The following is a 15573-nucleotide window of genomic DNA, read 5'->3' on the forward strand; positions in this document are numbered from 1 at the left end:
GTGTTTGTTTGCCTGTGCACACTTGCACACATCAGTACTCTTGTGTCTCATGAGGTTTTCGTTTGCTATCAAAGCGATTTCCTGTCTCAAATTTTCATCAGTAATCAAAGTTCCTGATTGAATTTGAAAAGTGAGCCGAGCTCCATAAATCACATTATATGCCTCACTCCCATCATGCCGGCTCTCATCAGCCGCAGGAATGAGACGCCACCCCGGGTGCATGTCTGAATCGCGGTCGCTGTGTGTCCTCTTGAGGATGCGGTGGAACGGGAAAATGGATGCTGACAGGGTTGAGATTTGATTCATGCGAGTTTTTTTTTTTTTCTTCTTCTTCTTTGTTGGGGCAGAAAAGTCAGACAGTGGTGAAGAATGTTCAAATAGCATCAGAGATGATACACCTGGGTCTGATTGTGTGTGGAAAAATTTCTGGCATTTGCTTTAGTGTCAAATCGATAGCAGATTGGTTGAGTTTAGTGGAGTCGTGAATAGTTAAAAGTCAAAGATAAAGTAAAAAAAACTAAAACAGAAATCTTGAGAGAGCAGAGTTTGAAACTTGATAGAAGATTCGCAGAGAAGAGGTTTTCTGTGTCTCAAGTGTAGAAGGTTGCATAAAATAAAATACAGAGGGAAATTTTTAATTATTGGAAATTAAAACTATTTTTCTTGATTTGCATAATTGAAAAAAAAATAGTTTTAATATAAAGATTTTTTTATACAGCCATAATTACGATGTCTCATTCAGGGCAACACATTTTAATTCAACCAACAGCTTGAATATTCTCTCAATCCCAACCAATATCAATTAGGTTTGAGAAAGCAATTAACTGATGTTACGGAGATGAATAAATCCTATTTATGGGGAACCACTGAGTCAATCAGGAACGAATCAAAATCGAATTGATTATTATTATTTATGCAAAGGCCAAGCAGAGAAAATGAGACTCCCTGGATAGTACTAGACTATTCACCAGTTACGTAAACATGGGACTTCCCATCAGCTTGTCAAAGGAAGCACAGATTTCTCACAGCTCAGGCTGCAGCCGTGTCCTTGGACTGCTTAGTGTTATCAGAAAAACTGTTTTTTTTTTTTTTAGAAGGTAGAGCTTTATTTCCAGAGAAACCACCTTTATCCATTAATTAACCTGTTTCCTGCAGGTTAATTAATAATAAAAAAAAATTGAAGTGTTTCAGTTCCAATGCCAAAAACTGCATTAATGATGAACAAGTACAAGCAGTTTCCTTCTGAAATCACCTTATTAGTAAATAGACTCAAATGTGAGGAACATAGGGTCACAAGTACAATGGTGAGGTTTAGAACTGCAGCATGTATTACATTACTTTGCAATTTTTCGTTTGTTTGGCTTATCTTTTCTCAGTTGTATATGCAATAAAAACAAGCTGCAGCTTGACTGTTTCATATTTTTGTTCCTGTTTCAGTCATCTCAACTTCTTTTGTTTCTCATTTGCAGAGAATGAGAAGTAAAGACGCCGTATTCATGCGCTCTCCAGCAGTAGAACGCGGTTAAACTGCTGATGGCTTCCCAATGCTCCCGTCTCGGATTACACCCGTACATTTGTGAAAATATTAAAAACAAATAGGAAAAATACAGGAATTGTATTTGCAGCAGAAACCAATATCCAAACTCTCTGCTAAAAATGTGTTAAAAATGCTAACTAAATAAAGGCAGAAAGAGGAGATTCCAGTCATCTTTGAGGAATCCAATTCCCGCTGGAATGATGCCTTTAAGAAGCTTGGGTGCTACTTGTTTTATATTGCCCTAATATACAGACTGCAAAGGTTTTTCGGTTCTTCCATTTCTTCCTTTGTGTGGCATTATGAAAGAACAAGGCATGAAAATAGTAGCCCCCCCCCCCATTTTATTTTTATGCTAAAGGCTACTGAGAAACTTAGAATTTATTATACCTAGCAATGTATGAATTTCGCCATCAGAGGGCGCTCAGCGCCGTATGTAACAGCGGTTGACGCTCCGGCAGGCTGAAGAAGTCCGCCATTGCTGAGAAAACAGCTTACAGCAGATATTAGAAGCACCTACTAGAACCGCTGTGCTTTCTGTTCACAGATAAGCTGAGTCATAAATAATACATACAGATTATAACGCTAGTAGCCTATGATATGTACCGTCTGGCAGAAAAAAGGTGCTTCAACAGAACTGAACAGCTGAGCTTAATGTGAAGCCGGAGTTAGCACCAGGCTAAAGTAATGATGCTAATGGCTCGCGCTCGTGTTGGCTCAGTTGGTCGGCTTTAATAGGGCCGCAAAATATTTTCTAAATATATGTATTTTGAGTTCAGTTAATGAAAGTTACTTGGAGTAGATGTACACTGACGTCAGTAGTGAGTATGTGTGTTTTTACTATTGTGCCGCTCTCTGATTATTGTGTTCAGCGGTTGACTGTCCGATGAAAAAGTCCGCCATTGCTGAGAAAACGGCTTATAGCAGATATTAGGAGTAGCTTCTATAACTGCTGTGCTTTCTGTTCACAGTTTGAACTGAACAAATATGCTACACCAGAAGTGGCCCGGCCCATCATTTTCTGCTGTGTAACATTTGCAATTGTGAGTGCAAGTAGAACCTTCGCAGTTAGAAAATCAGCCACTTTTGGTTAGGATTAGAAATGCCTCAACATAAGGACATCAGTGGTATTATTCAGAATGTGTCTGTAGCCTAAATCAATGAAAAGCTAAGAGGATATTCATGACAACTGTTCTGATTCCCACTGGAGGATAAGCATATCATAATTTAATTTCCTTCTATTCATATATATAATCTAAATTCCTCAAAAACAGAGTGCTGTTTTTTGCCCAGTGCAAATCCATCCGCTTTTGAAAATCTCTGCCCCCATTTACAAATTCAGCTGTTCACAATGCCTCGCAAAAGAAAACAAATTTTATCTAATCAAGAATTTGTTAAATTACAAGCACAAACTTCCCTGTGAGTTAAAAAATAATTGTGAATCTAAAAAAAAACAAAAAAGAAACTGTGTTTAGTTTTTGACATTTTGCTAAATAAAAACCTGAAAAGTGTGGCATACATTTTACTCGCATTTAATCTGATAGCCCCAAAGTGAAATCAAAGTTTTCAGGATTCATCTAATTGTCAATTAGTCCACCTGAGTGTTATTTAATCTCAGTTGTTAAACAGCTGTTTTGTGAAGACTTTAGAGTTGGGTTGTGTCATTAATTTTCAGTCCTAGTCCTCATGATCCACTGGTCTGGATGTTTTTGGTGTTTCCCTGCGGGCACACACCTGACCTAAATAAATGGGTGATTACCAGGCCTCTGCAGCACTTAATGGCATGCTGAGGAGGTAATGTATTAATTTGATTCAGGCGTACTGTAGCAGTTAAACATGAAGGTCAATGGGTCTGGAGATTGAAAACCACTGGGTTAGAGAACACCTACAAAGACCGAGAGAAACAATAGGCAGCAGTGCTGGAGAAGTTTAGATCATGGTTATGTGTGATAATCAAGGCCAGTCTTAGTTTCATGACCAATCTTGTGAGCACTTTTTCAAAGTTTTGGTTTTGACTATAGTTTTTACTTGATTTTGTCTCAGGGTTTTTTTTTTTTTTTTCAAAGACTAGTAGAGACAATTGTTTGTTTTTTTCTTTACTGCAAATTTGTGTGAAACTCCTGGCTACATTTCAATATTTAATCATTTCCAGTATTAACTATAAAATTATGAAAAAGGCAATTGTTTTTACACCTATGCATTCTCTACAATCTACTTACAACAAATATTGAATGGCAGCAAAAGTATTTAAAACATGTAAGCTAGACAAGTTTTCCTTGGAACAGTGTTGCATCCAAAAATAAGTTATCTTAACATTGTGCTATTTATTGTAAGGCCCAGGACTTTAATGGCCACGAGACTTTAAGGGACACGACACGTGGAGACAAATACTGTAAAGAAAAAGTATTCGAAAGTACCTAACGATAAGTGGTTCCTTCAAGAGCGCATCATATATCATTATTTGAGGAGATATCTGAAGAGCCTCTGGAAAAGCACAACTTGTTCTTGAAAGGGATTTCAGAAAAAATTGTTGGTCAACCATCATCAGATCATCCTCCACACCCACCTACCCAATGTCAAAGGAGGAATGTGAAATTCCCACCAACACCACTGATCCACTGTAACGCCACTTCCTCCTCCGGCTTTAACTACCACCCACATAATGACTGCCATCGACCAGTGGGTGTTGCTTCTTGACATTGACTGGCTGAGGCCTAAGGAAATTTTGCAGTTTCTTTGTTATTTTTTTGTATTTGGTAAAAACATACATGACATACCTGTAAATATATAAATATACAGGTATACATTTATACAGGTATAAATGTATATTTACGTCAATATGTGCAACGTTTTATATTCAATTTCTTCTGAGGTTCCTAAATTTTTATAACCAATTACTCAGTTCTTCACAGAGTAAGAACTCCGATCAGACTAATCTGATCTTGGTCTTCGTAACTAGTAAATTCTGTACACTAATTGAACTCAGTTGAGGAAAATAAAGGTTAAACATGAGAGACGTGGAAAGAAAGCGCAGCTGATCTGTTTGCTTACAAGTTAGAGGCAAAAGAAAAAAAAAAGGTTCCCATGTTTTCCATTCTTACTGACTTTAGCTCTGCTGTTTTAGCAACATAAGTCCTTGCTGACGTGCACAAAAGAACCACATGCAATGAGCGCGCACACGCTGCGATAGCTGATGTTTGACCACACAAGATGTAGAAAGACTGTGCAACCCCTCTTGTGGTCTATCTGCAAATAATAAAACCCATTTAAGCCTCTTCTGTTTGACTGCGTCTATATGCTGCACTCAGTGGGATGTGAATTAATGTTTATTGTTTGTTTTACCGCAAACCGGGCATCGGCCGGTGCACGTGTGTGGTGTGCAGGTCACACAACATGCACAGCACAAATTCAAAAATAAGGGTGGAAGCCGAGCCTCTAAATCAAGCCCGTGCTTACTAACAGAGGTTTGACCCAAATAACAGTGTAATTTATGAGGGCTTTTAGGCTTCCAGGCAGCCATGGAAATAGAACAGAGAATAATGTGAGTCTGACCGGAGCTGCATCACTTCAGTTTATGTCCCAGTCTTTTACTAGGACACTTGTCTGTGCTTCTTAATGATACAGAGGCAGTAAACACAATGTTAATGGACAGTGGGTTAACACAGATATGCCCAGCCGCGAATACAAAGTGGCACGCGCGATTACAAGCAACACGTGTTCACAAACAAAAAATAATGAGCAGGTGCAGGTACTGAAGGGCGGGATTATAAATACATGCAATCAAAAGGAAACGTAGTAAACCGAGAGAGAGGGTGCAGTATAAATGAGATAGATAAACAGCAATAAAGGCAGTGGGGGGAAAAAAAAAAAAAAAAAAAACTACGAGAGATGAATGGAAGAGCGAACGAGACAGAAAGAAGGAGAGAGATCGTTAGTGCTCCTCTGTAAGGTGTTGGCCCAAAACAGGCAGGGTTAGTGGCCGGAGCAGACTGTTAGCAGCTGCTTAAAAAACACGACATCTCAAGCGGACCCCAAAGGAGCAGCAGAGGCATCCCGAGGCCTCACAGGCTGCAGGCTTTGTGTGTGCCGTCGTGTGTGCATGCATATGATGGCTCGGCTCGCGCTGCTCTCCCAGTGCGGCATCGGGTCATTTGGCTTGGCACTCGAAGTGGAGAAGCAGCTCTGAGGATCGGGATCCTGTCACCGCGCCACTGATCAGAGCGCCGAGCAGCAGAAAGCCGTGAGAGAGAAGAAAGGTCAAAGAGACAGGCAAATGGGATGAGAGGAGACCTTTCCCCACTTCCTTTTCGTATCATTTTTTTCTTTTCTCGTTTATCCGTTTGACTCGATTCTGCGTGAAAACAGTTTGTCCGATGTGAGCCCGTGACAGATCGCCGACTTATTCAGGACAATCTGAGAAAGACGCTGCAATTAAGGATTAAAGCATTAAAATTGAGGAATCAAATTAATCTCCAACTACATGGAGACGAGATACAAAGTAGAAGTTTTATGCATCTTAACTTATGTACAGGTTAGGTAGAACTTCTATGTATTCAAATTTGTAAGTCATACTACAGATTCTTAACTGGATTATGTTCTAAACTTTAACTAGACCATTCAAACACACGAATAAGCTCTGATTGAACTATTCCATCCATGTTCTAGGTGAATTCTTACAGCTGTGGTCCCCAGTTTTGACCTTTAGTAGGACGAATTGAAACAAATTCAAATAATTGCAATGACCAAACTACAAACAGAATTTCTCATAGTTTTTTTTTTTAATTAAAGAGGCAGCATTATTCCCCAGGCACATAGCCTCATCATATAGCCTCATCATATAGCACTATCAAATAACTATTTGCCCTCAATTGTTAATCACAATCTCCAAAGCCTCCAGAGAACAGTTGTATTTATGGCAATGTGAATTAAATGCACAGTTAGTTTTACCAGTTTGTAGAATACTGACAGCAATCAAGTCAAAAATATCCGGGCTCCTTCTAAACGAGGCTGAATACAAACATGCTGCACTTTTTTATGGTTATTTGGGCGGAGAGAAAAGAAAACATTGTATTTTTTTTCCACTTCACAACTATGCATTACTTTGTTATAGGTCCACCATCAAGTACAATTAGACTCAAGTGAGTGCACTGCAACAACATGTGAGAAACATCAAGGAGATTTGAGATTTGCAATTCACTGTTTTATAATTAATCAGCAAGAGAACAGAGGTAATAAAAAGTTAAAAATTACTTTTTTCTGACCTTCTCAGATGCAAAAAAATGTTTTTTTTTCCCCACAGATGTAACACTCTGTTAATTATGGGCTAAATATTTTCCTCTTTTCATGAGATCTGCTCTCTTTTGCATGACTGTCCACTGACAGAGAGCATTGAGACATTAGAAGCCAGCAGAAAGGATGCAATGATATTCCTGTTATTCTTTTTGTTTCGCAGACAGAGATAATTTAATTAATGCTGACTGTTTACTCGTGACAGACCCAAAAATGAGGATGAAAAGAAGAGGCAAAGGGAAATAATAACAAAAACAGCCAAAAGGGGATGTAGCGAGGGAGGACAAGAAGATGGCCGTTTTCTGCGTTCACATATTCTTTTTCCACTGACTTATCATTGCACAAATTAGGTGCTGCTTTCTGCTGATAAGGTCAGCTGTCAGTCTACACTTGTTTAAGGGGACGAATATGCACAAACAGACACGTGCACGGCTGAGTGCGAAGCCTCACAGCAAAGCTGATTTTGCAAGATTACAGCAGACACGAGCACAAGTACGAGGAAGTGTGCTTGTGTCAAACCGGAGGGGGAAAAGGGGGGTGGGGGTTCCCACTGAACATAAACGCCAGCGTACTCCCACTCTGTATTACACAGAAACAGTGTTCGCTGCATTGTGCTCGTTCTCTTTAGATTTATTTCACGTCTGCGTGTTCTAAAATCTTTCCTCGTGCAATTTACAACTCACAAGGCCATGAGTCATAAACTGCAAATTAAACCGCAACGTTGCAATCCGTCCCCGTGGAATCGCTCGTCTGCAGTGCTCAGTGGAACAATGACGCTTACAGACTAGTGTCTTTTCTGAGGAGAAGCGTTCCCGCATTCGGGTGCCAGGACTTGTCATTCTGACATATTCATTCTGCCTATGGAGGAGCGGGAATATAAAAAGGTATTGCCAAAAGCTGAGCGTTTGTTAAATGAAGATGAATGAGATGGATTGGACTGAAGGTGATATTTTATTTAGGATCAGACGCTCTCTGTTTGGTAATGCAACAGCCATTTGTGCAGCGACATGACAGCTCGAGGGAATGGATATTGATTAGAAAAGGTTGAGGCTTTTTTTTTTCTCTTCCCCCCCTCCTCCTCTTCTTCTCCCTCGTTTTTTTCCCCCCTTTATTCCTCCCATCCTCCCTGCATTCCTCTTCATGATTTTCTTTTTTTATTACTCTCCCGCCCTTCACAGCTGAGAAAGGATTTCCGCCATATCTGCATATTTTTCTGCTGCGAGCCTGGAAGGTGTGATGAGCTGTTTAGCTTGATGGATGGTAAGCGTTGATGTCAGAGCCACACAACAGGAACCGAGGATGACATTAGATCTCTCACAGCAGAATTCGGGGATTTAAGAGCTTTGAAAAATGGTGCTTGTAGTAGGCAAGGCTGTAGGGTGTACTGGAAAAGTATTTACACCCCTCGAACTTTTTCCACTCCCCCAAATTAAAACAGCAAAAGACTATGATGCTGAACTCTAAGAGGATAACTGGCATTCTTTCTGTGGTCCACAGCCAGCTCCAGAAAATTAGAGAGACTTCAGCTAGAAAACATTTCTTTATCACCTCTAAAATTAAATGTGAGCGTACAATAATAGAGCTGAAGGTCTTTTTTTTTTGGGACATGTTCAAACTTTTACAGGGATCGAAGCCTGGAGGTGCCGTTCAAAGCCGGGATCAACGGGATGGAAAAACCGGCCGAAATCTGCTTTTAATAAAAGAAACATTTATTAGAGAGGAACAATTCACACTTCTGTATCTTTAGCTAATTTGTTTTAGGGTAATTTAACTTATTAAAGTGATAATAACTATTTGACGTGCTGCCACTTTTTCATGTTTTCTCACTTAAAAAGAATGGAGAGATTTTATCATTTTCACTGTAGGGGCAAAATCTAACAAAAGAACAAAAATTAAACCATATTGTGAGATATTTTAGCAGCTGATTTGCATTTTATTACATGAAATAGGTATTTGATACAATAAAAAAAAAAAATCGAATTTAATATTTGGTTGAAAGCTTTGTTCATAATTGTGACACCGTAGCAGGAAATTTGGTCTGATTGACTGAATGTGTGGAAAGGTGTCTTTTATACAGGTAATGAGTTCAAATAGCTGCTATTCATAAAAGTAATGAGTGGATGATAGGAGGGCTTTAAAAAAGAAAAGCTGGAATTCATGTTTGGTATGTGATACAATACTTTCTTCAAGAAATAAAATTTAAATGACTAATTTAAAAATCATATCGTGATTTTCTGGATGTTTTTTTTTTTTTTTTATCCTGTCTGCCCAATAAATCATCCAAGCATCTTCTTCCTTTATGTGAGGGAAACTTAAAAAAAAAAATCAAATACTTACTTTGATGTAACAGATAAAACTCACAACAAAAGCAAATCCTCTGACCCTAAATTTGCTGCGCTCATTCATAGCTAAGAACAACTGAAGAAGAAGATCGATTTACATGCATTTTTATGTGTTTGTGCTCATGTTGCTTTCCATGTCTCCACCCCCAGTGGAGGCTGCGCCTGAGTCGAGAGGCAATAACACAACAGGCCATATATCCTCCTAGTCAACCTGCATCTGTTCTGTACATGTAAGGATTTTCCCTCAATATTCAGAAGTTTTTGTAGACACACAGAAAGATGCATGTATTTCCTCAAGCCCTAAACTTCAGCAATCGAAGTCCGACCTGCAGGAAACGACACACAGTTGATTTCAGCTTCCGCAAGCTTCGTAGACCCTTGAACTGCCACATTTATCCATTTATCAGAGAACGAGCCACTCTCTTGTCTAGAAGGTGTCGTCTACGGATTCAGGGGCTCCTTAAAAAGCCACTGGTGTGTTGCGCCTTTCACGCGATTTGAGGAAGATTTGATATTTGTTTACTTTCCTTCTCTTTAGTTAGCATCCATAGCTAACGTAGCTGCTAAAAAGCAGAAAAAAAATATTTACTTCATATTAAGCGAATCTCTTATGTCTTTTAAAATGCTGCATATCATACTAAAAACCCACTGCCGTACATTTCCTTTTTCTTCAGTTGCTCTCTTTGGTCAAATCAACACCTTGTAATTAGAAAATGCTTCCATTTAACAATTAATGAGGCCACAGGACTCTGGGGAGCACTCATAGCTCTAAAAATGGTTTTATACTCATGCAGTGATTCATGATCCACCGCAGTTTTATCTGCCTTTAGGGAAGTCTTTGTACTTCGTGATTTGTTTGTGTTTTCTTTTTTTTTTTTTTTATGTCTGAGCCTAATCAATTCAGTTTGACATTGGTGAGATCCAATAAAGATCTAGGCACATCTCAGGGATGATTAATCCAAATGCACCTGCTGACAAATAATGTAATTATTTGAAATCAAACCAAAATTTAAATAATAAAAAAAAAAAACTCAATTCTACTTTTGGGCATATTAGAAATAAGTTTTATTCTTGCTCTCTTTCTTTTGTTTCTTTCTTTCCTTCTTTTCCTCTCTCTTTTTGCTTTGTTTTACTTAATCTGGGTTCATTTCGTAGGGGCTGCAGCTTAAGCACAGGAAGACCAGACTTCCCTCTTCCCAGTCACTTGACCCAGTTCCTCCAGGGCGATCCCAGGGCAGCTAAACACGCCGACCCTCCAGCATGTCCTGGGTCTTTCTTTGTGTCTCCTCAGCCTTAATATACTGCAGATTTGCCTCAGAATGTCTTGGAAAATACATTTACATTTCAAATAGCTTGTCCAGCTTGACTTCAGTTTTAAACACTTTACTGACGCTGAAAATATCCAAGTCTTCTTTACTCAGTAATAGCTGTCACTCTGAAGAGTGTTGTTACAGAAAGACCTGTAAGCACTGATCTACGGCGTCTTTTTTGACTGGATTTACATTTAATTCTTGCATTGTTCTGACCAGAATGAGCATCACTAACAGTCAAGACAAAATCTGGCTTCCAGAAAAGTCTCTATTAATCTCTAATGATAGTAATGAGTTTTGATCCATAGTGCTCCACTATTCTCATAATAATAAAGTGAGACACTATATTCAGAAACTAAACTTTCTAGATTGCCTGAAAAAAAAAGAAAACCTGCCTACATGAAAAATGATATTTATCTTCAAGGAAATAATTACAAGTTCAGGCATATGTTGACTGCTCAGTGCCTTTTCTGTCAGTTCATTTTGCTGGGGGTTCACCTTGCGGTGGCCATCTTCTTGTTTGCAAGTCTGAAGCTACTCCTGCACGGAGCAATTAGTCAGCGCGCGCGCATGAGGTGAAAGTAAAAGATCTGTTGTTGTTGCGAATAAAGGTTTTCTCCATTGTTTGTGTCGTCACCATTAGCATTCCAGACGCCCTAACCTGCTACACGTACACACCCGAAAGGACAACACAACAGCTGCGCACACAGAGCCTCCGGTTTTATCTCCTGCGCCCATTCGCCCTCATTGCTATTCCATGCCGATAGCTGATGATAACCTCTCTTGTTCACACGTGGCGACCAGGATTGTGGCTTCTGATAAGTCCAATTAACAGAAAACTAACAACAGGGATCGACGCCATTGATGAAACATGGCAAGGAAATTCATAATTGCAAGGAGGTGAAAGGTTAAATGACTTTATATATAATCTTAATACACCATTAAACTCCTGATAGCGCAGTCCCCTTTTGTCCCGTTTTTCTTTATGTTCACCATTCAAAAGATAATTGACCTCAATCCAACTAACCAACAATTACCAGTTTTTTTTTAATGTTTTTACAGTGGTAATTTCACAGGAGCTTCAATTGTACGAGAGAAATCAATAAAAAGTGATTGCCTAATAGATTGATGAAGTAAGAGGGGAACATCAAGTATTGACTACATGGAGTAACGACATGATATAAAACAGGAGTGCTGATTATTTGTGTTTGGTGTGTCTTTGCCCTGATAATTTTATAAATAGTTTTGTCAGTATTGGATTGGATGGGGTGAAAAGTTCTAAAAATTGTCCATACACATTCTGTCATGTTGAAGAGTCGTCGTATTTTTACAAAAAAAAATTGAAGCCTGTCATTTTTAATTACAACTTATACGACAGTTGGACGGACAGCTCACCATGAGAGAAAATGATTAGAGTGGTAGCTCCTACTGTCTGCGGTTGGGTGTTTAAGGGTGAAATGTAAATGTTTACTATTTGATATATCAGCCTTATTATGGGATTTTTCTGTTTTTGTTTAGCAGCATACTAAATGTTTACAAAGATCTATTGCAAAAATTTGGCCATCAGGATTCTTTATCCTCAATACTCGTCATTTCAGAATCTGCCCAGAGTTTTGTGCTTCTGCATGTGCAGCTTTAAAGTACAGAAAATAACACCTGAGATTTTTTATCAAAGTTACCATGATCCAAATGGCAGTTTTAACAACCACGTTAATGTCTCTAATATTTAAAAAAAAAAAATAGAAGCTGATTGATTTAAAAAGCAACACTGAACTTTTAAGTGAGGGTAATATGTTGTATGCCTGTCTTATTTTTGTTTGCACTTACCAAATAAATCATCACAAAAATGGTGTCACTGCCATTTGATCCGTGTGATCATGGGATTGTGAAGAGCGTGCAACTTTATACACTAGAAAACGCTTGGCAGAAATGAAAGGGGTAAGTGGCGTTACTGCAGTGTGTCTTGTTGCAGTATTAGAAAAAACAAAACTACTCAGACATTCCACTGCAACATGAACCATCAGACAATTATATTTTTTATTCAGTGATCTCAAAATCAAACTCCAATCACTTATCAGTGTAAGAGCCTAAATGCTTTTCTGTGTGGATGCTGTGGCATAAACAGACATGGCCCCTCTGCTCCCTCATGGTAGAGCAAAGTGAGAGACTATCGACAAAGGTCCCTGATAGAGAGGGATGACGTGACTAATTACTCCACCACACACACTTGAACTCTCTTCAAACTCCCTCTGTCCACTGAAACGGTCTGCTCTGCAAAATGCTGCACAATTAAACGGTAAAAGGCAAGCTGCTGTCTCTAATCGGTAGATGTTTTTGCCATTTTAGACCTTGCCAAATTATAACTGAAAAAGTAAAAAAAGAAAAAAAGTTCTTCAAGTCACAGTTTCTGCTGTTCATTTACATGAGTTTAAAATGTCCTGTGTCATATTTTACAGCCGGTCTCCTCATGCTCTTCCACACTTTCCTAACTCGCTGCAGCTGACGTCTTAATCTTCTCGCTGGTTTTCCCCACGGCCTTCCTCGTCTTTTGTACTTCGCCCTGAGCAGCAGCCTTACTAAGAGGCGAACAAGACGGAAGGCAAATCCAGGCTACTTCAGCAGGGCCATCCTGCCCAGCAGCCAGTCTTTCATCTGCTCCCTGGATAAAACACGTATCTTCAGCTTGTAGGAGACGTCAGAGTACAATGCCGCGTAACATCAGTAATACTTCCTGATAAATCCAACTTCATATTTAAAAAAAAAACAAGTTTTTTTAGATATGTCATATACATATATAAAAAAAATACTGTCAGTAACTTCTGTTTTTTCACATTTTGAAGTGTTGCATGTGCAAAAAGCTAAAATAGGTACTCTAATAAGACACGCATTTGTTTTGTTATTTAGGGTATTTTTAGGTGATTGTTCTCTGTTCCTATTCGGCCCTCTTCATCAGCATAACACTTCCTGTTGTAAGGATCCGTTATGCCTTTCTGAAGCTGTTGTGGGTGTCTCTATTATTATTGCCAAGCAACATAAGGAGTGTTGTTTTCATTTACTGTGGGTGTTATAAAGCTTTAAAGCCTCATAGCTAAAAAGGTAAAACTATATTTGGAAAATAGACAAATCTGCTTCCTCTAATGCTTCCTACATGACAAGGGTTCAATGGCACATTGTCAGTATCTTTCTATTGATTAGTTCTTTTTTGCAGATTTTTTTTCTCTTTAACATTTTGCCACCTTCCTAAAATCATAATAGTCTCTCTTTTTTTGCCTAAACAGATTTATTTATTTATTTTTGCACAAAAGAGGTGGTGATTTTTTTCTTTCTTTGCCAAAATTAAGTTTGGCAAAAAATAATTTAATTCATTTTTAGAGAAAAACTATGTCTTAATTGCATGCCTTTGTTAATGTGTTTTTGAGTGGTTCAAGGCTCTTGGATAACTTTTCATATTACTACATGATAAATCAGTTGAATATTAGTTTATGTGTGAATATAATGAGAATAACCCCATTAGAAATAAGCATGTCTGCACGTAACTTTCTCCACTGTATACAACATGAAATGCTTTTTCATGTTTCTTATAAAATGTGACACTTTGATGACATAAAAACTAACTTCTGAACAGCTTTTGATTAATGTTACCATAGTGAATAAAATATATTATAGAGATTGATACCCACACATTCAGCTGAGTCTAATACAAAGAAAGAACAATAATAATAAGAATCGTGTTGAATTATATGCATAACTGCTTAGTGGAGAGTTTGCTGTATATTTGCACGGTGCAAAAGTCCAAAGCCACACTGGTTTTTATGAAACTCTGTCATCTATTAGGATAATCTTTGTACCTCGGGGACCGCCTTCTTTGTCTGCACACACTTTTGTTTTGTGTGTGTTGGGGGGAGGAGGTCACCATGTACCCAGACCACCATGGCTCCTTGTCAGAGAAAGGGCAGGAAGGCTCCCGGAGGTGTTACAAGGAGCGGTGGGGAACACAAAGAGGTGACACAGAGAGGAGGACTTTGGTGACATTTGCACAGTCAGAACCATTGGTCACAGCATTTTGCTAATGAAAAGAAACCAAAAGCAGGGTGTGAGCAGAGTCTGCCAGACGTGGGGATGTAATCTCAGTCTGTGTCAGAAATTTGACAAATTAAAACGAATCATTACTTGAAGCAAGAGAGAAAGAAAAACGCGTGTGCATAGCTTTGTATTTATGCAAAAGCTTTCCACTGCCAAATTTCGAAAAATCTCATCGACGGAGATTGGAGCCGTACTCTCTGCCCATTGACACAGTCTTGACCACAGGCTATTGCAACTCATTCAAGCTCGAGCTTTGTCCCGGTCTGGTATGCCTATTGGCAGTCTTGCCGACTCTCAATAACAGATGTCCCTGGGCTTTCAATTATTTATCGTAGATGGTCAGGAATATTAAAACCGTATGTTAGAAGCAATATGTTTCACACAATGATCGTCTTACTCTTTAACTAGCTGATGAAAAGGTTAAGAAACACCTCAGAAGAGAAGAATGTAAGATGAAAACATTCCAATACATGTACAGTCTATGTTGCAAACGATCCATCCATCCATCCGGAGGGGTTGGTAGCCATCTTTTGCTGTCAAGAACCAGTAGAAATTAAAGCAGACGTACAAAAATTGGGAAAAAAAGCTATTTTTCACAATAACTCTTGGCTTGGCTGGTTCTGACTGGTTCTTAGTCAGATATTAAATGTAGATAGAGTGTTTATTGGTCATCTCACTGGTAATACTTCTTAGCATACTGCCAGTTTCCAGGGTTTGCGAAGATAATCTATTTAAGTTTATCATCAACAACCCTAGGTGTCTAATTTTTAGTGCAATAGTTGTTCTAAATGCTACACACCTTGCTTACAAATACAGCAGTTGCACAATACCTCACATATTCACTTTCATTATTTTACTATACAGTTTAGTAAGAAGTCAGTTTAAAGCAAAAAGCACTGGCAGAGTGAATCTGAAGCAGGTCTGTAAATGGCAGATTTATTTAAGTGTGCACAATCTTTGCACGCATCTGTCCGTCTCTGATCGGAATGATGGCTGCTTCATTGGGAAAATGGAT

This window comes from Poecilia mexicana, unplaced genomic scaffold (assembly GCF_051168715.1).
Source record: "Poecilia mexicana isolate PSO_F unplaced genomic scaffold, ASM5116871v1 scaffold_17, whole genome shotgun sequence".
Classification (NCBI taxonomy): Eukaryota; Metazoa; Chordata; class Actinopteri; order Cyprinodontiformes; family Poeciliidae; genus Poecilia; species Poecilia mexicana.